Source organism: Solea senegalensis, linkage group LG5, assembly GCF_019176455.1.
Source record: "Solea senegalensis isolate Sse05_10M linkage group LG5, IFAPA_SoseM_1, whole genome shotgun sequence".
In the NCBI taxonomy this organism is placed as follows: Eukaryota; Metazoa; Chordata; class Actinopteri; order Pleuronectiformes; family Soleidae; genus Solea; species Solea senegalensis.
Window position 1 is genome coordinate 11,578,767 of NC_058025.1, and position 23,758 is coordinate 11,602,524.

A 23,758-nucleotide genomic window follows, 5' to 3' on the forward strand; every position below is an offset into this window, starting at 1 on the left:
ATTCCTGCCTTAATAAAGTTTAATCTTATTCACTCATTCATTAATTTGTTCTATTTATTTGTGATCGTTTTGTACAGCTTTCCAGGAAGAACGCAATTTCCCACGACAATTCAGTTCATGCTTCTTGGCACCTAAGCAAGACCAGCGTTAGCACTAGCACATGCTTAAAAAAAAAAATAAATAAATAAATCAAATACTTTCAGTTATGTATCCCTCTGATAAAACAGCACGCACCTTTAGCTTCTTCTATCCAGACCTTGGTGTTATCCTTGACTCTGCATTGTCTTTTGAACAACATTCTAAACAGCTCATAAAAAAAAATGTTTCTCCCATCTCCGTAATATCTCTAAATTGAAATCTCCTGTGTTGGTTGTATTGGAGATGATAAATCATGCTTTTATATCCACACGTCTGGACTATTGTAACAGTCCTTTTCACCTGTTTATATAAGAAGGCACTTTCACAACTCTTTTCACTGGAACTCACAAAAGGGCGCATATCATGTCTGTTTTAGCCTCCCCTCACTGGTTAGGAGTGAATTTTAGAATCCATTTTTAAAATCTTGATGCTAACCTTTAAGAGTGTAGCATGGTCAAACTCCCCCTTACATCTTTTCTTACACGTTTTTTGTTTAAACTATCAGTATTTCTATGTAATTTACTGGCATCTCCCTGCGCAGCACTTTGTGATTCCATATCTGTGAAAGGTGCTATATGAATACAATTTACTTACTTACTTTAACAACACGATATCTAAAATTTTGCTTAGTCGTGGCTTTGACTTCCACACTTGCATGGACTCCTCTGAAGACATTTTAAACAAAAGCCACTGGGGGAAAGGTAACCCTACATGTGGTTCCTGCTGCAGGGATGGTAGCCTACGTGCTGCGCTCACCTTTCTGCCCTGTGATTCACAAGCACCTTGCTCCCTAACCCGGGTGGTGGCTGACTTTCACAGCATTGTTCCAGGCCTCCCATTCTCCGCCATTTTCTTTCCTGTACAGAACAGGAAGTCCTGCCTGCAGCTGTTCCCAGCACTGTGAACTAAAGAGATTTTGCAGACACACACACACACACACACACACAGTAGTACACACACATCCTCTTCCTTCACGCTTCCCTTGCAGCCTGAGTTTAGGATACCCCTGTCAGATGTGAAGATGACCCCCAGGGACGATGGGATGAAGCCAAACGCACGTCTGATTTCCTTTTCAAGATAAAGTCCCTGCCTGTACGTAAGCTGTGTCCAGTGTCCTAAAGTAATTCCTGGAAGGGCATTGCAGCAATCTGGGTATTTCTTACCATTTCAAAATGAGGAGTATTTGCATTCCTGTAAGAACTAATCACATTTAAAAAGGTTTGGCATGCAGATATAGAGATTATTTGCTTTTTAGGTGGCACTGAAACCTAATTTAATATACAACAATATAAATATAGAAGCTAATCTAGCATCTTGTCTCACAGTCACTACTGTTAATACAGGGTGTCTTGTGAGTTCTCAAATTCCCATGTCCACAAATGCAAATTAACTCTCATGCGAAGGCAATTACACAAGCATGGGAAAAAAACACCTAATGACCTCGATGTTTGAAAAGGGTCTTGAGAAGGGATGTTGTCATTATATGAGCGGCAACAGTTCCACAATAGTCAACACAAATGGTCAAAGAAGTTATCTTCACCGTTTATTGTTTCTGTGCAGTGATCCTGATAATCCCTTCAGCCACTGAACAGATACGATGCCAGCATGTCTGAAGCGCCCACACTGGCTCGTGTGTGTGTGTGTGTGTGTGTGTGTGTGTGTACACAACCTACACACTGTAGGTTGTGTACATTATCTGATGCAGATTATTAATTGTCTATCAAAGGATTTTAACTTGATCTATAGAGGGTTTAGTCAAAAGGCCAGCACTGGACCTTGAATGTGGTGCAGCATATCTAAATTTCCAAAAAGTGTGTTATGCTGATAATTATGTTGTGAATTTACTTACATTAGTGCATATTGTATAGTTTATCCCCCAATACTTTGGAAAATACTGTGTATTCGTCTATCAGAGCAAACATACGCACCCTCTCATGGATTACCCATGCTCCTTAAACATAAGGTGTGGAATTAGTTGTATACTTAGTCAATCTTATGCCACAGATGTGCTGCATTTTAAATGCATTTAGTGTTTGGCCCCAGGTTAGTCTAATTTAATTTAAAAAATTCGGTTTGTGGGATGGATTTTAACAATTATTCACATTCAGAATGCAGCTACTAAACATAAATGATCACTTGGAGGGGAAAAAACCCCCAACCCATAACGGTTTAGTACATTTCTTAAATTAACCAATACTCAGTGGAAATATTACATAACATACAATACAGTTACTCTTCCTTTTGTGCTCTGATTTTCTTGATACTTTCATGAAAATAATGTAAATAAATCTCCCACATTCCTTTAATTAAATACACTTCCCTCTCCACATCCTTTGCTTTGCCCTCCAGAGGAGCAGGCTTCCTTTCTACGACCATCCATATGCTTCCTTGAAGGAAGGATGCCATCACACCTCCCTCCACTCTGTGGGACCCACCCTTTCCTCACTTTAAACCCATGGCCCAGTGAAGTTCAACTGTGAAGTCGGGATTGGGCGTGCACGTCTCATATACCAAGCCCCCCAGACCCCATCCTAGTGTCGAGTAAAAAGAGGGAATGTGTGCACATATAGCGTATTGTGTGCATGGTTTACTGTATATATACAAGAATTCTATCAAAAGCAAACTACCACAACAATAGCTATATATCAAGTGATCTCCTGCAGCATGTATTGACTTTTATGCTGTTTTGTCTCTTCTTAGTTATACTAGTACAGTGAAGGGGATTGCATTTGTGCATTGGTTTGTGAAATTCAACTGGTAAAGCAATATCACTCATGAAAACACATGATCACATTCCACACAATTCATAGTAAACATGTTTCTGTTAAAATGAGGACAGCGTGGGGTGGGAGTTCTCTTTCCGTACTCTCCAAAGGAAGCTGGATAAGCCTCATAGATGTAATAACACCAGTTGAACACGGGGGGCACCATCCACCCACACAGGCCATCTATATCTGATTGCATAGTGACTCACTGAGAAAAAAAAAAAAAGCAATGGGTCTCTGACTCAGGGGGAAGAGGAGGAGTGTGAAATGTTGATCAGCTCAGGCAGAGAGATGACAGGAGAACTTGCTTAAGAGTATGCGAGCTTAGTGAATCATCCCTGGAATTCCTTGACCACACAGGATGGAGAAGCCTCTCCCTTAACAGGTGCAGAGGAAGCCTCTCCCATAGACTCGACGTTCACCTGCACAGAGGAAATTCAGGAAACCTAGGGTGTGGACAAAGACAGGGCCACTTATGTCAAACAGCAACACAACTTCTGATCATTACCTCCCTAAAGGCTCACTAAAGTAACACTTAAAGTAAAACTCTGGCCTGAAGTACAACCCAAAAAAGAGAAAAATGTTGTGATGTTGCACAGTAAACCATTGCACGCCCACATTTCCCCCATTTTTCCGATAGCTACATAACTACATCTCTGGCATATTTTTTTAACCTGATACCGTATTCTCTGTGAGGCTTCTGCTGATTTTTCACACTTGTGTGGGAATGTCCCTGTGAAGATATTTGGCTTGCACAACCGTCACACTGTATGTGTAAAAGGTTTTCACATACCTTTTTATATCAGCGCAACAAGCCAGAATTTGTAGTCACCGTTTTGTGTCATGTTGTGCCAGCAAAATTGGCAAACTGTGTCACGGTCTCAGAAAGAGAGTGACGACGTCTTACAACCTCAAGGAGGAATTAGTGATAAAATGGCAGGGAGAAGAAAATAAAACAGGCTCCAGCCATCTGGTAGATAGTGCTTTTTGAATAAGGGGGTCAGGTGTTTGGGGGGTTCCAGTATCTAGTATTGCATTCCACTGACCAAGTGGATCACAAGAGTCACCTTTGTGTTACATGAAGATTGTGTCACTCGCTTGGCGTGGACTCAGTCCCATTCCTAAGGCAGCAGAGCGTTGAGTCACATGTTTTAACAATAAGAGTGCATCCATCCTCCTCTGATGCATGTGCTTTGTTCAAAATCACTTCTCTGATTGAACATTAAATGAAGTCACTGTACGCAGCTCAGCACCACATCAATCAAATTCACAGTGTGACAAGAAATAATTGAGCCCTTGAAGATCATGTGTATTTTTACCAAGTTGCTGCAAAGACACTAGTCAAATCCCAAGAGGATTAATTGTATTCCTCGTGTTACCTTTGCCATAGTTACTGTTTAGAGTGCGCAGGAGATACAGAGGAAAGCATTAGAGCATCAGACCAGCATGCAGTATTTTGTGTACTTGAAGCAACTGAAGGAAATTCATGATTCAAACACATCGTCAGATAAGATCGACTTCATCTCGCGGCACAGAGGCCGGCCCAGGATGTGATTAGCCTATCTGAAAGTTACAACTCTGCCAAAAGTGAAAAACATCCAACAACCATCCCAACAACACATTCTGTTTGAGAGGACATTTTGCATTTACATTGATTGATTGTTTCATGACCAACAGCAGCTGGGTACACTATGTGGTAAAGTTGATATCCTCATGTTTACACAGTCCCACTACTGTACAATCCACCACTTGGTGAGAGGCTTTCAGGAACTCTTTAACTCCCGATGGCAGGAGAGATAAGACAAAGGCCCTCACTGTAGCAATTAGAAGAATAAGACAATCTCCGTTGCAAGGTAATTATAAAAAAACAAAAAAACCTGATAACTAAACAAAACTGAATTGCGTATTTATAAAACTATCTAAAATTGTGCTTAGCTTTGTTCTTTGTAAATTAGTTTCATACATAATCCCTTTGGGTTCATACAAAGTGTATTTCTTTTTACTCTGCCGGCAATTTTGAAAGGTTGTATTTGAGACACAATAGTTCACCTACGTCACCTTTTTGAATCTTTCACCAGGCAAATACTCCACATTACAAAAAAAACTAAAGCTAACACCAAAAGTTAGAAAAAGTATATAAAGACGCAAGTACAGAAGTAAAAAAATTGACAGTTTTTTCTTTCATTTTTGTTCATAAAAAGCGAACTTTGAACTGTGACTTAAACACACACACACACACACATACATATATGTATATATATCAGATTCTCTAGGTTGTGCTGAAAAAAAGGATATAAGACACTCTATATTGCACATTCTTATAGCCTCTATATATCCTGTATGTTTAAACATAGTAATGGGGGAAAAAAAGCAGCCAAAATGCTCTTAAAGGGTTAAAAACAAAAAGTCACAACTAATGATAAACTGCAAACTATTATAACCTTGCTCCCATGTTAATAATTTATATTCAGGTGGTGGGCTTATGCATATAGGAAACTACTCAAAGTGTGCATTTTACATGCAAAGTGCATGTTCAGACCCGTCTCCAGAGAAACAATAGACACGGTGTTCATACGCAGTGTCTTATTAGTCATTGCTCATCAAAAGTTTAGGATGTGAATGACCTTTCACATATTCACAGCTCTCTCTCTAAAAGAACATGTTTTACATAATGTCTTATGCCTAATAATTCGTACAGACTGATCCTACTCCGTTTTCTCTAAGAATAAACGCTGTGTTTTTTTCGCTCTTGTTTTCAAAACACACTCTAGTGAAGACGTCATACTGTGTTTTCAGTGAATGCTGCAACAATGGATGAGACAACTTTCAGAGGCAAAAAAAATTGCTTTTCTTTAAGGGATGTTTTGACACAGAGGAAGGGGGAGATGGAGTACTAAAAAAGAACAAGTTTGAAGAGAGGAAGGAGGGGTGCGGGGGTCTCACTGAGAGTGTGCAGCTGTTGGAGCAAAACAATAATGTGAAACAAACAGTGAAAGGAATAAACAGGACCACACCCCTCCAGGAAAGTCCCAGTGGTACCTGCCGGATAATATGACAGCATGTGTTTTCAAGGAGCTAGCACTCGAAAACTGTCATGACATCAGAAATCATGAACTTCAAAGTCTGTGAAAGTGCTCGGTGGCCCCCGAGGCCATAGCTTTTTTTTTTGTTTTACTGCTGAATAAGAAAGCTCCATATCTTTAGTCATGCTAGAGGCACAGCTCAAGGGAAACCAGTCAGAAAGTCGATCTGTAGACTAACCTGCGGCCAGATATTCATGTTAGAAAAATACAAGGTATTTTTAAAGAAGTGTTCGCATGTAATATGTTTGTGTTGGTCAAAGATGGAGAGGATAATTAGACACTCAAAATTGAATAGTCTGTCTGTGTATGTTCCCCCCCCCAGCAGTTCAAAAAAAGGTTTTGTCAAAAATAGAAGTGTGGACCAATTTTCAAACCATTGTAAACCCATTATAGTCTAGCAATCACAAGCATTCAACAAACACAAGGCTTTTTTTTGGGGTGGTGGTGGTGGTGGTGGTGGGGCGTCTACTGCTGCTAAAAATAAAATGAAATACTCAAATGGCCAAGAAACATCCACACAAGATTACTTTTATTTTGGCGACTGCATTTCATGATATAAAAAGACAGCCTCCCTGACTGTTTTTAATAATAATATAATAATAATAATATATGGGCTGAGCCCCCAAACTCCTATGATCCAAAAGACGCCTCTGCACACCTATGAAATCACCAGCAGCTGAAGTGTATTTATAATCATTCTTTTTTGTTATTATTCATCCTGCTGAGCTTTCTGTGTGCTCTGAGTCATCAGGGTTAACTATCATGAAGAGCGGGAGAGAGGGAGAGAGATGGAGAGGGTGAGACGGGGAAAGGATGTAATTCTTCTCGGCTTTTGACAAGGACAAAACACACAGAGCATATTACTCCTGTTCTGTCTATTTTAGGATTCATTTGAAGATCTTAAGAGAGTGCTTTTAAATGTCTCACTGGTCTGGCACCCGAGTAGCTACCTGACAGAGCTCTTAAAATCACACACTCCAGGCAGAGCTCGTACTGTACATGTTCCTAGATCACGGCTAAAAAAAACGTCCATTTTTATCTACACTCTCTGGTGTAGATACATATTAAAGACATGCCGCAGTTCCACCATGACACACAGCTGTGTATTCCTTCTACCATGTTATTGTAATGTCTTTAATTAATGATTCAGTCAATATCTGAGTAAATATTTGTCTCCCATGCGATGTCTGCATTATCCAGACCCATACATCAGAGGAAAAGTGCCGCCTCTGTTCTCTCTCTCGCTCTCTCTTAAGTCATCACATGGCTCACACCTCTGTTTGCAGAACCATGTGTGTCCACAATTTAAAAGTGCAGCTGGCTCGACAGCACACGGTGGCTTGTTGTCCTGAACCTTGCGGTTAGTGGGGGAAAGTTCACCTCATTCTGTTTATTAGGACCACTGACCATTAACCACGCTCCAGGTAACCAGCAAAAGTGACCGTACAAAGAAAAAAAATGACTTTTCAAATTCAAATCAAAAATCAAAAGAAAAGGTGTTCACACAAAAAGGAACAAAGATGGAAGGAGGGAGAGGACACAGAGCTCCAGACTCCAGGAGTGTGTGGTGTGACCTTTGGTAGACAAACTGTACACGGGGAAAGAGCAGCACAATCTTTTCAAGCTCTCTCAGCACAAGATTCTGGACAGCTTCACTGGTTGTAATTGCACGTTACTGCATCCAGATGAGAGCACAGGGCAGTCGGCGGTGCTTGTGTGTCTGCAGAAGTCGAAGGAGAATATTAGTTTTTGCGCTTAAGGATTAAAGTAAAAGAGCCTTTATTTGTGTGTGTGTGTGCATGTGTGTGCATGTGTTTGTGTTTGTTCATCAGAAGTGCTGAGTAACTGCAGCACAGCACATGTTGTTGCTTGGTGGCTGGATTTATTGAATTTTGACTAAATGTGTGTGTGTGTGTTTCTGATTGTGTGTCGTCGTGGGGACCAAGGCCACAGTGTCGCAGACATTAAGTGCCAGCTTCTTGTTTTGAACTTTACCCCTGGCATTATTCAGTGTTTTTGCACCACCGTGTAAACACCATCACCCACTTTAAATGGAAAATGTTCTCTCTCTCTCTCTCTCTGTCACATTTTAACAGCAAAAAAAGAACTGGATTACTTTTCCACAGCGAGGTCTGAAAACACCACGTTATGTTGTGCTTCTTGTACAAATTCATTCATTTAAAATGAATTAAATGTTAATCATGACCTAATTAAATGATCATATTCAGCATGTGATTCACTTGTTTGTCATTTTCTTCCACCAATCTTCATCACTATCATTGTTTTTTTTAATCAGTGTTCGATGACCTTCAGAGTCTATTTTTTAATTCTATTATATGAATATTTGTGCAAAGCAAGGATTTTATTGCAATTCATGTGTTGGATTGATGCAAGCAGCGACTTATGTAAGCATGGCAGGCTGTGGTTGACAAAGTCGACCACAATAATATTTAATAATGCATCACCTGCCACAGGAACCAAGCCAAATGTGAGTTATGATGATCTAAAGCAAACTTCAGTTGGTCTAGTTCATGATGGCAATAATGGTTAATATCTGACCCTCAGACTCAAATTGTACCTTAGAACAGCAATATTCAGGAACAGTTTCTCTACCCATGATTGCCACTAATGACAATGTGTTTTGCGCCTTAGCAGGGTTATTATTCCTCTATTTGGAGTGACTGTTATTTACGACAGAGTATTAGGAACAAACTGAAGGGATAAAAAGAGAATAAAGTCATAACATTGTGAGAATAAAGTTGTAATATTATGAGAATAATGTCATCATTTCACAAATCCGGAAATCTTCTTCATCTTTGGTCACATCAGCACCACATTATCTGTAGCATCAGGACTGTGCAAGGAACTGAGTTTTTTTTTCAAAGAAAGAATCACACAGACTTGGAGGAAATCATCTCTTTTGTGGAGGAGAAAATGGCTGGTAAATTATAAAATTGCATTAAATAATGATATAAAATCTTTATTCTCGTAATATTACGATATTACTTTATTCTCATTCTCATGTTTGGCCCTAATGCTCTAAATCTTTTGTATTAGCAGTTTATGTGAATCTAGTAACTCGGTGAAAACCTTGTTAAAACGTTTAACAAGGTAAGTTTAAAGGCTTTAAAATGTAATACATTCATTCATCACTGCACTTCTTTATAAAAAGTAGTCGCACAGCACACACTGAAGCTACAGTAGCTCTTCAATGACACCATACGTTATATATTAGACAGCGTAGCAGCTCTGGGGGTTGGAAGACCTTAGCCTATGGAGCCATTGTCTCATGACACAGTCTCACCTTGTAACATACCATCATGTGTGTGTGTGGGTCACAGTTGTGTTGCTTCCGGTGCGCGTGTTCACTAAACACTGAAGTCTATCGTCATATAGTGTGGGTTATTAAATCACTATTTAAAAGAGAACAAGACACAACAGTAATGAATAACTAAAGGAGCTCTTTTAGATCAAGAGGGTCGCTGGTTAATATGCATTTGAATTTCAAAGATTGGTCCGGATTCTAGGAAAGACAATAACAGACAAATGAGGAGGAAACTGGAGGCTTTTTTTTGTTTTTGTTACCAGTGGTTCTTTGAGGTTGCATAATGTGTGCCATGGCGATGAAACCTGTGGGGCATTGATCATCACAAGAGGTGCTTTGTAGTCCAGGTAAAGGCCAGAACACTGGGATGAAAGGTGTATGCAGCAGAACACATGCAATCACAAACATTATAATGAAAATTGAAGGACAAGGTTTGGTAATAGTGCAGGAAAATGTCAAGGCCGCAAGAAAATGAAACACACACGAAAAAATGAAACTGTCACACAGAGCAACCTCGCTGCAGAGTGAGTTACACAAAGTAGCTGCTTTGGTATTCGAATAATGCAGCCTGACAACTCACCGCATCCTGAAAATGAATGGCATGCTAATGGCGCTGAAATTTCGTGTGGTTTAAGTAATGTGCATGATGTCATTTTCTCCCTCACAGTGCAACCGTACTTGCTACTTAGACGATACCACAAGCCATTATCTATGCTTATTAAATTGAGAATGAGAACTGCATTCAAAGAGAAGATTTGTATTTAGCTCAGTAGCACACTCTTATCAGTTTGTTTGTTTGTTTTTGTACATTTCACCAATAGTCTTCCATCTGGCATGGCTGCATTTAAACTGGAGCAACCTTGACATGCTTTAAAAAGTAAATATTTAAAGCAGTATTTACATTCCTATTATAAAAAAAATGCCATAAAACGAAAATTCAAAAAGACTCCGGTTTCTGGTTTCTAATATGTTGGCACATTTGTTGAGAAAATGAGTCATACTTCAAGACCCATATATTTTGTCTTTTTTCTTATGAATTTCTCATCCTACCCAGTACTTAAAACTCCCCGCTGTGTATATTCACCCATACCACCTTCCTCTTCCTCCATCCCTGCTCCCTTCATCACTCTTCCTCCTCAATCTCTCCTCTTCTGTGACTCTGGTTCACATTAGTATTCTGTTCAGTCCCAGTTGATCCAAGCAGGGAGTCTGTGGCTGTGTGCTCCTGTGGTTTGAAGCCTCCTATGTGAGGAACCCCAGCACGACAGAGTGCCTAATTAATCAGTGTAGAATTGCTCAGTGTGTGTGTGTGCAAACACAGTTAATGCCTAATCCTAACCTTAACCTAACCCCAAATTCAAATCTTAACCCTGAAATTAACCAGGACTACTGGTCCTAACAAGGCCAGAGATTATGTCAGAAAAGGTCCTTAAAAAGGTAATGAATACAAGTACACATACCGCCAAAACACACCCATGAAGTGGTGAGCAGTGCTGCTGCTGCTGAGTGCAGTCAGTGCTGACAGATTGTATTAGAGCTGTAATGCAGCCTGCCTCAGTGCCTGTCTGGATAAGTCCTTCAGGATAACACAGACCCAAGGCATCACGACACAGCACGACACGACAGCATAACACAGAGAGACAGGGCAACAAAAGAAAGCATGTCAGCTCGACAGTCCCCTTGGAACAATAACATCTTCATTAAGCCAAAAGGAAAATGCTGAATTTGAGTCATGCCGGCCTTAACTCTTTCCACTGGTCATGTTATACTAAATGCATTCTCATGATTGAGGTACATTGTGTGTTTCATTGAATATCTGCTGCATCTTAGTAACCCAGATGGCATGTGCAAAGACATTCAAATGTTCACTGGAGCAGGATATGCTAATTATCGCTTCAATGCCAACTCAAGCAAAGCAGGATGCTTCAGCTGCTGCTTTGGAAACTTGATAACGTCAGCGCTGCTGCAGGAAACTGGCTGCTACTCTGTGTTACTTCACTCTCGGAGAAACAGAAAGAGGCCTGACCTACACATCATGACAGTGTCAAAATTTGTATGTCTGTATGAGGAGAAAAGCGTCACTGGTCTCAACGGTGCAAAGACGTGCAGCACGAACACACACATAGACACACACGCACACAAACACGCGCGCACACACACACGCACACACACACACACACACACACGGCACTCCTATGAGCTTGTCAACCCATGAGGCACCGGTTCACCGTGTGTCAGATCTGTCACCACACTAACTGTGTGATCTACGCAACACATTCAGTGCAGTCCTCAAATGTAAGGTGCCAGCTTCCTGCTGCTCACAGATTTATTGTCAGTTGAATCATTTTGACTAATTTTAACACTATAATCTGAAAACGCATTAAAGGTCTTATGCTGTGTTCACACCGGATGTGAAGCGAGTCTATCGTGCGGAGAAACAAATTGTGTCCAGTGTGAACATAGCATTAGGGGGTTCATTGGCAGAAACTGAAAATACTACCCATAAGTACAGTTTGTTTGGGTTTGGTGTATAGGAGCTGTAAAATAAAAAAACAATTTGGTTTTCATAGCCTTCGAATTAGCATTTTATATGTTCTGTATGGGCCTTGCTTTATGGAGGCCACTATTTTGCAGCGTCATGCATTCTGCAGCATCCTGAATGGACAAACCATCTAGAAAAGAAGGAGGGGTGAGTGTAAGATTCTTCTGTTTGTAATAATCTGCACTCTCACCATTAGATGACACCAACTCTTACACACTGGATCTGTAAGTTATCACTTTAAAATTGCATATACATGAGATGATTTTAAAACACTACATAGCAGCAAACTACAATTTTCTATAAATATAAAGTACAATAGCAAAGGAGATTGCATGTTTACACCAGCCACTTTATTAGGTACACCTGTTCAACACATATACCTAATCACATGGCAGCAGCTCAAAGTACTTAGCCATGTGGACATGGTCAAGACAACCTGCTAAATGCTAAAATGATTGAGTAGCCTATGTCTGTGACCAGCTGCAGGAGAAATGTTCATATTGTTTACTTTGCACAAATCAACAGTAGATTTAATTTAGTTGTGCGTAACGTGAGTGCGAGTGCAATTCAATGCTCCAGGACACAGGAGCCAAAGACAAACATGAAGACTGTGATGTGTTTTATCCCTGTGTGGTTTCCCCACACTGGGGCTCAGTACAGCTGCTGGATGATTCTTCACTGAACCACATGAATGTACTGTCTTTTTTCCCTTCTTCTTGTTAAATTGCTGCACCCAATGAACAAACATGTCCTGTTTTAGATCTTATAGAAAACAAAGCAATCTTTAGGAAACAATATATGAGTTATTTGCGAACACCAAACACAAAAGCTTGGTGCAGCTTTAACTCTCATTTCTCTACCTGCTATAAAAAAAAGTGATTCACCTGCCAGGTATTGCTGGCATGCCATTGAGCAATGAATGACTGGTGCAGACAAGCTCAAGACACTTGATGATGCCACCGAAAACCAACCAATCACCACATTTGAATTGTTTCTTTCTTTTGAGCTAAAACCTTAGAAGCACAATGTCCATTTTTGTTACTCATTTCTTAATTTCTTATGTTGTTTGCTTGTTATCTTGTTTTTTTTCTTTTGTGACTCAATTTGTGATGTCAGCTCTAAAACGGATCTAATATTTAAAGGAATACTTCACAGATTTGCATTTAGCTTCTGAGTCGGGAAATATTAGAATAGATTATAGAATAGATTTCTGCTACTGGTCTACAAATCACTGAATGGTTTATGAATACATGAATGACATGTTAGTAGAATCCTGTAAGATCTACTGACTCAGGTCAGATAGTGGAGCCCAGAGTTCAAACTAAACATGATGCTGCACACAACTGGAACAAGCTACCAGCAGAAATGAAATCAGCCCCAACGGTGAACATTTTTAAATCCAGGATAAAAACACTTCTCTTCTCCTGTGCTTATGATTGAACTCTTTCATTTGCACTGTATGTCCTTTTAATGATTTTGAAGGAAATCATTAATTTATGCTGCAACCTTATATTTAATTTCTCTATTTTCCTGTTTTTATTTTTTATTTCTAAATCGGTTTTATTCAATTGCTTTTATTTTTATTTCTCAAATTGCATGTTTTTATATTATTTGTTTTCAATTCTTACTTTAAAGGTTTGTTTTATGTAAAGCACATTGAGTTGCTTTTGTGTATGAAATGCGCTATATAAATAAAGCTGCCTTGCCTTGCCTTGCCTTACCAAATAAAACAGATTATGCAGATTATTATGACAAACTGACATTTCGCTGTACTCGCTTTCAAGAGAACAGACACTCCAACATATCACTTTGTAACTCTGTGTCAAAATGCACGTGGTTTACGTGTGAGGGAGACAGAATTTCCTTGAAAAAGAGTTCCTTGATAGTAATTATTGGTGGTTTTATATTGAAAAAAAACAACAACAAAAAACAAACAGAAAAAGATGGAAGCATTGCAAGACAAAGAATGTCCTTTAAACCTACAGTGCAGACCTTCAACACCAAAAATAACTAAATATAAACATATTAAAACTACACTATGTAGCAAAAAAGGCTCAAATGCACCTGTTGAGGAAAACAGAGACAATGGAGCAAAATTGTTCATCCATCAACTCATGTTAACCCCCCGGCTCTCTGTTTCCTGTTGTGCAGGAAGTGCAGCTCAACCTGCTCCACCCACTGGTTGGAGGGTAAACACTGCATGGGTTGGGGAGATGAGATAGAGAGCAGGGACGAGTGAGAGCGAAATAAATAACCAACACTCATTATAAGCATGCGGAGCTGAACTTCAAAGTTGTTTCGTTAAAAAGGCCGGCAACAGATTAAAACATCAAAAGCCAACAAACGCGCTGAACGTCACACGCACAAAGCAAAGTCTCTGCAGCTGCACATTTCCCATTGTGAGAGGCCTGTAATGGCTCATTAGCACGGGAAACTGACAGGAAAAGAAGCACAGAGTGGGTTAATTTAGGCCGCAGGAAGCCTTGTGCTTAGACAGCCAACTCTTTCCTGCTGGAAGGAAAGGTGTGATTGTTTACACAGTCACACATCTCCATTGTCTTTTATGCATCACCAGCAATCTACTCTTATAGATATCAGTGAAGGCATTCACGGGAGGGGACATTCGCTTGGTTGGTGATCTTGAATGCTCATGTATAAAATGTTGGGGATTCCAAGTGACAGCGGAGCTTAAGCTGCCAGCTGTAATCCACCTTTATGTTGTGCTACTGACACAAACAACTACCTATGATGGTATAGCTCTGCTGTATGTTTAATATCATACATTAAATCACTCTGATTTGTGGACAGAAGAATCAGCCAGAGAAATGTGATTTTGGAAATGACTCCTAATAACAGCAAAGCAAAGCATGTGACAGTAGAGTTCAGCAACACATCAGCAGTCAAAAGTGAACACTGCCATGATATTTAAAAACAAATGGCACTGGAGGAACATGCGGTCTTCCAGAGCAGAAACATACCATGATCATCAGGAGAGGAACTCTGGAGATGTCCGGACACGTTTCAGCAAACCGAAAAGGTGTGAGGTGTAGATTAAAACTGAATTAGTCGATTATTATAGAACAATGCTGGTAAAAAACAACAACAACACTGGAGACATGAACCAGGCGCAAACACTGCAGCAGGTTGGGGAGTTAATCAAGTCATGAGCTGCAGGTGTGCGGGTGAATTTGCAGAGGCTGTCACCAGGTAGTTAGGCCTAGCACGACAAACACACACACACACACACACACACACAAGGAGAAAGACAATGTAAGGACAAACAAGACGCAACAGTGACAATAATGGAGCAGAAAGGAAAAGGGGCAGACACTGTCTGACTATACATAGAGGAGTTCCTCACACTTTTCTTCAGAGGAAGGTGTAGATATCACCTGCTCATCTGTATACACATTAACACCATAAATGTCAATTTCTGGGGAAAAAAAAACTGGTGGAAATATTCAAAGATGAATTCATGAATTGACAAAAACAAACCTAAGTTCAGCCCTGCTTACAGTAATGTCCCATCCCTCAAGATGCAGCTGACGTTGTGGAGAATAATGAGCTGTCACTTCTGCCAATGTCTTTCTTTTTGTAACTCTACATTTCACAGTAAACAAGAGGAACCATTTGAACACATATTCATATATGCTATGCGTATATTGTGTATATATACACATGCACACACTTAAACCTGACTCATTTGAAAAAGCATTCGCAACACACGGCTTGTAGTTTCCCCCCAGGACTCTGGGAGTTGATTGCTAATTGACCGAATTAATAGTCTCGCTGTGAGGCTCCTGCGTCAACGTGTCGTCACTGCAGTCCCCAGTCAAGTCACAACAAGCACCCCCGCCCCCATGTTTTCAACTCCAAATGACGTAGCACTGTCACATTTAGCACAGCTTAAAAAAAATCCCAGTTTTCTCTTTTCTTGTGACTGTGGCAATGACTCATACTCATGTATGTAAAAGTTGAACATAACTATTGCTTCCTTGCACTGACACTCTAATTATTCTTTCTACCACATATGTTTTTGTGTAGCAGTAGAGGAAAGTGAGGTCCAAATATTAAATACTTATTCATGTTATTAAAGCACACATTTTCTTCTGCAAACAGAATAAATTGCAATATCTTCACAAAAATAAAAAAGCATCGGACCTAATTCCTAGCCTTGTGGAACTCCAAAGGAACTACAAACACATTCTACATAGTTTTTTTGATTATCTGAATATCAGAGGTATTTGGGGAAATGAATGTGCTTTAATTCATTAGAAATAGTACATGTGGCATTTCCAGATTAGTTATAATTATAGCACTATTATAATATAAATTCTGTATGGCTTTATCGCTCAAGAATGAGTGTGCACCTGCAACACATTTGTCTCCAGATTTCCTTTTACTGCAGTTATTGGAGTTAACAGAGGCCAGAGTGAACTCACATATAATCAATAATAGACATTAACAGTAAATGCACTGTGGGACCGTAACGACGTCTCAGTTTCTGTCCGAGGAGCTGCTGGTGTAGAATTACAGGTTGGAGACTTTAACAATACAGTTACTAAACTCGTTTCTTTGTGCTACATAATTGCTGAGTGGTGGTATATTTAAAAAAACAAACATGAGTCCCTTGAAGACGCTGGCAGTCACATGTCTCTGGTCCAAGCTGTGACAAAAACACTGATGCTGAAGTCTGGCTCTTTGTCATCTTGCCAATGCGTCACAGGAGGAATTCGATTTATTTTGAGTAACAAAGACGGAGGGGAGCAAGAAACGTGGCAGTGACAAACCGTCTTACGCCTACAGTTTCATGTGTGAGTTTTACAGCCACACATGTGCAGCTGAACTTTGATGACCTCACTTTGTCTTTATTCCAAAAGAGGTTCATGTACACACATGGCGTCATTTGAATTATTTTGTCTCATATGACTGAAAGGCAATGACATCACCTCAATGCGGGACAAGATGAGAGGAACCGCTGTGCCAGCTTTATCGTGCCATCAAACTCTCGGAGATAAGTGCGTGAGGGCTGAAATGAGATTGAATGAGGGAAAAACACCTGACAGAAGTGAATGGAAGCTCACACCATGACAGAGATAACATCACTGAGAAACTTCATTATCTCGATCTGCTCCAGTTTTCTCAAAATAAATCATGAGTCTGTGGCTTTATCCAGAAAGTTGAAAATGCATTTATAGTTTTTGAGTTTCTAAATACATATGTTGTCTTTCTCTCACGATGTGAAAATTGTGTATAAATGTTGAGGCAAATGCAATACCCTGATGCTGATAGACCTCTAACCCCCCCCGTGTCTCAAGATATACCTGGCGCCGAGCTCATTCATGACCTCAGGGATGTGGGTGTCGTTATCTACCTGTGGTTTTGACAATGAATCCTTGCATTAAGGGACATCAGGAACAATGAACAACAGCTTCTTCAGATTGCAGACTGAAATACTGCAGCACACTGAACTGATCGCCCAACTACACAAAGCACCTTCCACATTCTTCTTATGGGAGGTGTGAGTGTTGGACTCTGAGGCGTGTCTGGACTTGTTCATACAGTTAAAGGTTTGCTCGTGGAAACGATTCCCACATGCAGAACAAATATTTGTTCTTTCCCTGATAAGAGGTAGAGTTGTTTCCACGAAGAGCTGGAGACTGGCTCAGATGGAACAAGATAATCATTTTAAAAAAAGATAAATCTTTCTTCTTGTGTTTACTACCATTGCTTATTCCTATTCAGGACCATGGGTGGTGAGAACAGACAGAGTGGTGAGCTGTCTCCTGTCTGAAACTCTCTCTCAACACACCCAGAAACTCCCACCTCTCCCTGCCTACTGTAGTCATTCCTGTGTGGATACACAGCAGTTATCTCTGTGGTCCATGTCATAAATTCTTTATTTAAAAGTAAAAGTACTGTGCTATAAAAACCTTACTTTTTTTAGGCAGTTAGGTAGGACATGTAAGAACAGCATTAAACTACCTATTTGTAGTGCACTAAGCTAGGCGCTATTGTATTATATTAATTATAGAACCATAACATGTCACATAATTTAGCCTCAAATACAGTTATTAGTTAGTTCTGTGGTTGTTCCTTATCAGAATCTAAGTACAGAAGATGTTGCTACATGTACAGATTGTAAAGCCAATTGAGGCAACTGTTATTTTTGAATTTGGGCTATACAAAAAAAATGACTACATATTAGGTACAAATACTGCAAAGCTGCACTATAATCCCAAACTCGGAAACACTTATATTTCCCTAAGATTCTTCTAAAGCCAAGTCAGCAGACTATTACAGGACGCCTGTCCCCTATAATCAACCGTTAAATCTCCCAAACATGATACTCCAGGCTGACAAGGCTTACATTTAAACCCACTGAGCCATGGCGCTTCAGTAAACTTGTAAATCATCCACCACCAAAACACACGACATCGTGGACACATTTAGAGGGTGTTAGTCAAGCCTGAATAAGGATCTACAGGTGGGCTTTTCGGCTGACACACACTCAGACGCGCGGACGCAACTTGCAATTAGAGGCCTCGCAGTCATCACAGTCACTCTGAAGTGAAGGTGAGTACAGCTGTTTGTCTGTGAGCCCGCACTTAGCGGGGGTAGTCACACAGGTTAACTCATCTGAGCACGCACCATGACACCTGCTCTCATCCAAGCGGCAGACAGTCCGTCCTTATATGGAGGCGCTGCAAATCCAAAATATAGACAAACTGTGTCTCTATTTTAAACACCTGTGCACATAAAACCATGTCAGAGTAGAACAATAAACTACTGGGGAAAACGTAATATGTATTTGTTCCGATGACATATCATTGAACAGAATGACCAGCTTCAGTAATCTCTGCCATTTATTATCTCATTATCTTCTTGTTAACTCCTACTCTCAAACTCTTGTAATCATTAGTGCGACCAGGGTTTCTTCTGGAGATACTTGTGTACAGACTCCTTTTCCTTCCAATCCTAAATACATTAAACTTAGTGTTCCCATCTCATCTGCCAGGCCAAACCCAGGATTTCCAGTAGGATGTGTTCCTGTCCACTTCCCTTGAACAGAAAACAAACAGTGACCACAGCTATTGTCCCACTTCATGGTTAACAGTAACCGGCACTGCAGTTTGTCATCGGCTATTGTGTCACTAGTTAGACCTTTATTTCATAAATACACTTGTTTCAGTTGTTATTATGCGTTGTTGCAGCTGCTTAAGTGCCTTTTTTTCTGTCATTTTTGTAACACAGTAAACCTAATGATAACATCTGTTATGGCAGATTTAAGTATATCATTTATATTTCTTTAAAAATAAAGTTTAAAACTGTACTGTGCAACCTTTAAATATAAACAAATGTCTATTACAAGCCAAATGAGCCTTTCCGGTACAAAAAAAACCTCCCTGCGTTTCTCAGTATCAGTCTTGTATAAAGTACCTTAAAGGGATACTTGAGTAAAAGTATCTTACCAGAAAATGACTTTGGTAGAAGTTGAAGTCACTTTTTTATTATATTACTGAAGTAAAAGTCTTTAAGTCTATAACATTTGCTATACTTAAGAATCAAAAGTAATTGTCTGATGTTAAATGTAAAGCTCCATATAAATACAGACCATTACCATCAACTCTTCTTCTGATTTTATTTGGTAGTAGCGAGTAACAAAGATGTTGTAGAGTAGAAGTACAAGTTGCTAAAAATATATATATAACAAAGTAAAGTACAGCTCTGTGAATTTTGTACTTAAGTACAGTAACAAAGTCTTATACTGTAAACATTTTTCAGATCTCGTGACATGCCCTTGCTGCACACAGCAGGTGATTCTTTTTATGTTATGACAGAAGCAAGAAAGACATGGCAACATAGAACTAGTAAAGCGAGGCAGCTGCAAACAGGCTGGAGCATGAATGGAACCACAAGGACACAAGTGCCGACAGAACATTTTCAGAATCGAATTTTACTGCTCAAAAAAAAAAAAATGGGATGAATGTTTCTTGCTGCCAGTGTATACACCGTGTGTAAGAATTGTTCACTAATGGAGAGACTGCAGATCGTAACGAATGAAGGGCTCTCTTTCCCGAGCAGGTCAGGGAACTATGGTGGCCTTTGCATGCCAAAAAGAATGTTGTTCGTCTTTATTTGTGTAGTAAGTTTCCATTTGAAAAGAAAGAAAAAAAAAAGCATGCTGTGGCTTGTTTGTCCATTCAGGCTGCGGCAGACACAAGATCCGTAAGTACATATAAAAGCTTTTATTTTAAAGCCATTACACACGAGATAATATAAACAACTTCACGCTGATGAGCGATTCATATGGTGTGAGTTGTGAATGTCAAAAATAAAGGATTTTGTGTGAATAATTTAATGAGCATATTTTCGGCATTACCAAATAATATGATCAGAACTCTTTTGAAGTGCACACCTAAAATGGGATGACTCACTGGGAGCAATCAAATGAATTGCAGCTGGATTGTTGCGTGCAGGCGAGGGTGAGAATTGCTGTCACCATGGAAACAGTTGTGTCTTTCCCACTCAGCTCAATGGCAGAGCAAGCGGAAGCTGCCAGTCTATTATCAGAAATGATGAATTAATTGGTGAATTGACGGGAACTGTCAGACAAGTCGTCGGATACAAGTCCTTGACCCCACGCTCACTTTTCATGAATGAGAGAAACATCATGGATGGAGCAGAGCTGCTGCTGTCTGCAATAACTTCAAAGAATTCTTTTTTTGTATTCACTCTTGATGGAATGAATGAAATCATCATCCACCAATCCAAAAAAAAAAAATTCAGTTCCTCATAATGAGTTCATTTGTAGTTGCTTTTGTGAACACGATGGTTACATGACAAACAAGCTGTATGAGTTATTCTGCCGTACAGAACTTTCAGTTGCACAAAGAAAAGTTCTTTCTTTTTCCTTCTTTTGTTTTCTTCTGAAATGCCAGTGCTTTGAGGCGTTTTCTGCATTTAATAGCTGACCCTGTAGAGATTCATCTTCCTCCAGCTGACAACATGAAGCCAGTCCTCCTCCTCCTCCTCCTTCTTCTCCATCCTGCACCACAGTCCTCTCATCCACCCCTGCATCTGTCCACTACATGCTGCTGGAAGTACAGCAATTTGGATAACATTACCTTTGGCATTTACTGGAGGCAGGCTTCTTACTGTGGGCCCAGAGAAATGCCAAAGGTGGGTGATGTCACAGACCGTTCAGCCACAATCTCTGTGATCTAAACTTTCTCATTCTGAAATGACTCAGACTCACTTTTGCTTTGGCAAATCATGATCTGTGTCCATTGTGTTGTTAGAATATAGATGCAGGTGACGTGGTTGTCACTGATTGTAACCACAAGAATGTGTCATCTTCAAAATCAGTTAATAATGTACTCATCTTTCGTGATGTGGTTTCCCACCGTGTAATTGCATCATTTTGGAGCCAACACGTTGTATTATCACATTTACGACATATTTTCACCTCTTACTGGTGACAATAGTTTTTAAAGCTTCAGCAGGTAGACAGGAAAGAACATTAATCTCTTGACTTGTTGAGTAACACAGCTCGGCTGAATCCAAAGGGAGATGGTGCTTGTGTGTGTGTGTGTGTGTGTGTGTGTGTGCGTAGGATTTGCTTTGTCTTTTTTTCTCGACTCTGACTCACAGGATTGATACGCTGCTTTGAAGCCTCTGGAGTTTCCTCCCTCCACAAGACAGAGCTGCATTTAAACACTTCTAAATGAAATCTGATAAACGCCTAACTTTCCACATCAGGTGAAAACACACTCTTCTGTCGCTCACGACGTGCCATTGCAGTGATTCTGTAGAAACATACGTGTGCTGTATTATTTAGCAGGTTTGCAACAACTGTGGGCGAAAAAAAACCCAAAAACATTTCTTAAAATGACAATATTGTGTGATAAAAAATAAATATATAAAAAATAAAATGTGATTGAACGTCTTGAGACAGCTTATTCAAAGATAAGTCGAAACGTCGCCAAGAGGATGCTGAGTATGAAAAAGAGAGCGGCAGATTACGGCCTACACCTTCTCATTTGCTGGTATGGGTGGAATGCAATTGTAAGTTTGCTTCAGCTCCTCCAAAGACAAGGCTCAACGGTAATTATTTCCCAGCAAGTTTCATTTCAACGATCATCTGTCGAGCTACAGTGGTGACCCTCACTGTTAATGAAAACTGGAGCTGCTGACAGCGTGACATGCCAGTTCATGCCAGTTCAGTCCAGTTGCTTGGGTCTGACCCATTTAATCAATATCTGCAAGAAAACCCCCCCATTAGATTACATCATTATGTTATTTGCATGCAATACAGTACTACATGTTGAGTGACTTTTGTAATATTTCTGTTATATATATTCCTGAGCTATATCTCCAAGGAGCATGACACACATTTTAAACAATGTGTTCAAACGATGTTTGAACTGCAGACGTGTCCTTCATCCTTCTCTTTGGCTGGTTTGCTGAGGCAAAGTCCTGCCAAGTACACTTTCATGCACAAATGAACCCCAAAAACTATTGTAGCAATCTGAAATCTTTTTTTTATAGTGCGGATTCTAGGAAATGACAGGAATCAGACGAGGGAGCATTGAGGTGAAACTCCCGAGACAGCCAGGGGCTACTGCATCTTACGTGACTCACTCTTAATAGGCTTTCTATATGAACACATGAAAGGAAAGAAAGAAACGGTTTGATACATATTCACTTCTTCTTTATAAGAAGACAGCATTTGGACTTGGCAGCCCATTTTGTCCACATAGTAGTAGGAGGAGTGCTGAGCCTTAGTGCATCCCAGTGTACACACAGTTTAAAATCATGCCTGTGCCTACTATCACCACGAATGCTGCTGAACTGTCTGCAAAGAACTTAATGACAGGACTCGCCGTATAAAGAACTCCAGAGCTAACGCTGCCTGCATGCACACGACTTTTCACTGTCACTGTGACATACAGTAGCAGAGGAGCAGTTTCTGTTTGGAGCAATCCTGAAGACTAGACAGGATTATAGGCATTTTATTTCCCTCCACATCTCAGGAAAGTTGCACTCTCAGAACTCAACAAAGTTTCCCCGCTGGATTTATCTTCATCTCAAGCTCACAGATGTGGACAAAGTACTCTTGAAGCTCTCCAGCTGCCCTTTGCTGATCCACAGAGGCGCTGAAACAGTTTCGATGACTCACACAAACTCTTACATCGACCTACTATACCTTTTCCATCCAAACAAACTCAGAGAATGTGCCTCTCCTCCTCTCGCAAATAATTTGTTTCAACCCATCCAGTGGAGATGCCGCACTCCTTTGTCCAATGTTAGGAACACAAGTAAAAAGAAGGGAAAAAAAGCCCTTAAAGGCCAACAAAACTTCACATCAACAACAGCATCTATCTCTGTCTCACTGAAGCTTCACTGTCAAACCCCCTGCACTCAGACCCAGAGGTGTCGTCATGAATAATTCCTGCCACTTCCTATTGTAGGCTACTTCCTGCACAAGCTGCATCTGTCTGAGTGGGTATGTTTATGCATGAGGCATTTATTATTGAACTACGGAAAGCAGGGATATTCTGGAGAGAACAACTAAAAGGATGACTCAGACATCCAAGTTCCATCAGCGCATAAGCTTGAAAGGAGGAGAGGTGTTGGAACAGACAGCCTGATCAAATACTCATCTGCTGAAGATTTAAGCTGATGTCAGGATTGTAGCTTGACTTCAGCAAAGAGGAGCCACGTCACATGTATTTTTATACAGACTTCAATGATTTCCGACTTACCAAATCGGGTAGCGGTTGCTTGTTTCCATGGTTACAATCAGGGAATGTGGAAAAGACATCCAAAAGTGACTGTAGTCACTTTGACTCTGACAAAAGCTCTGACGCAACTGGTGACATATGAAAACCAACAGGTCTGG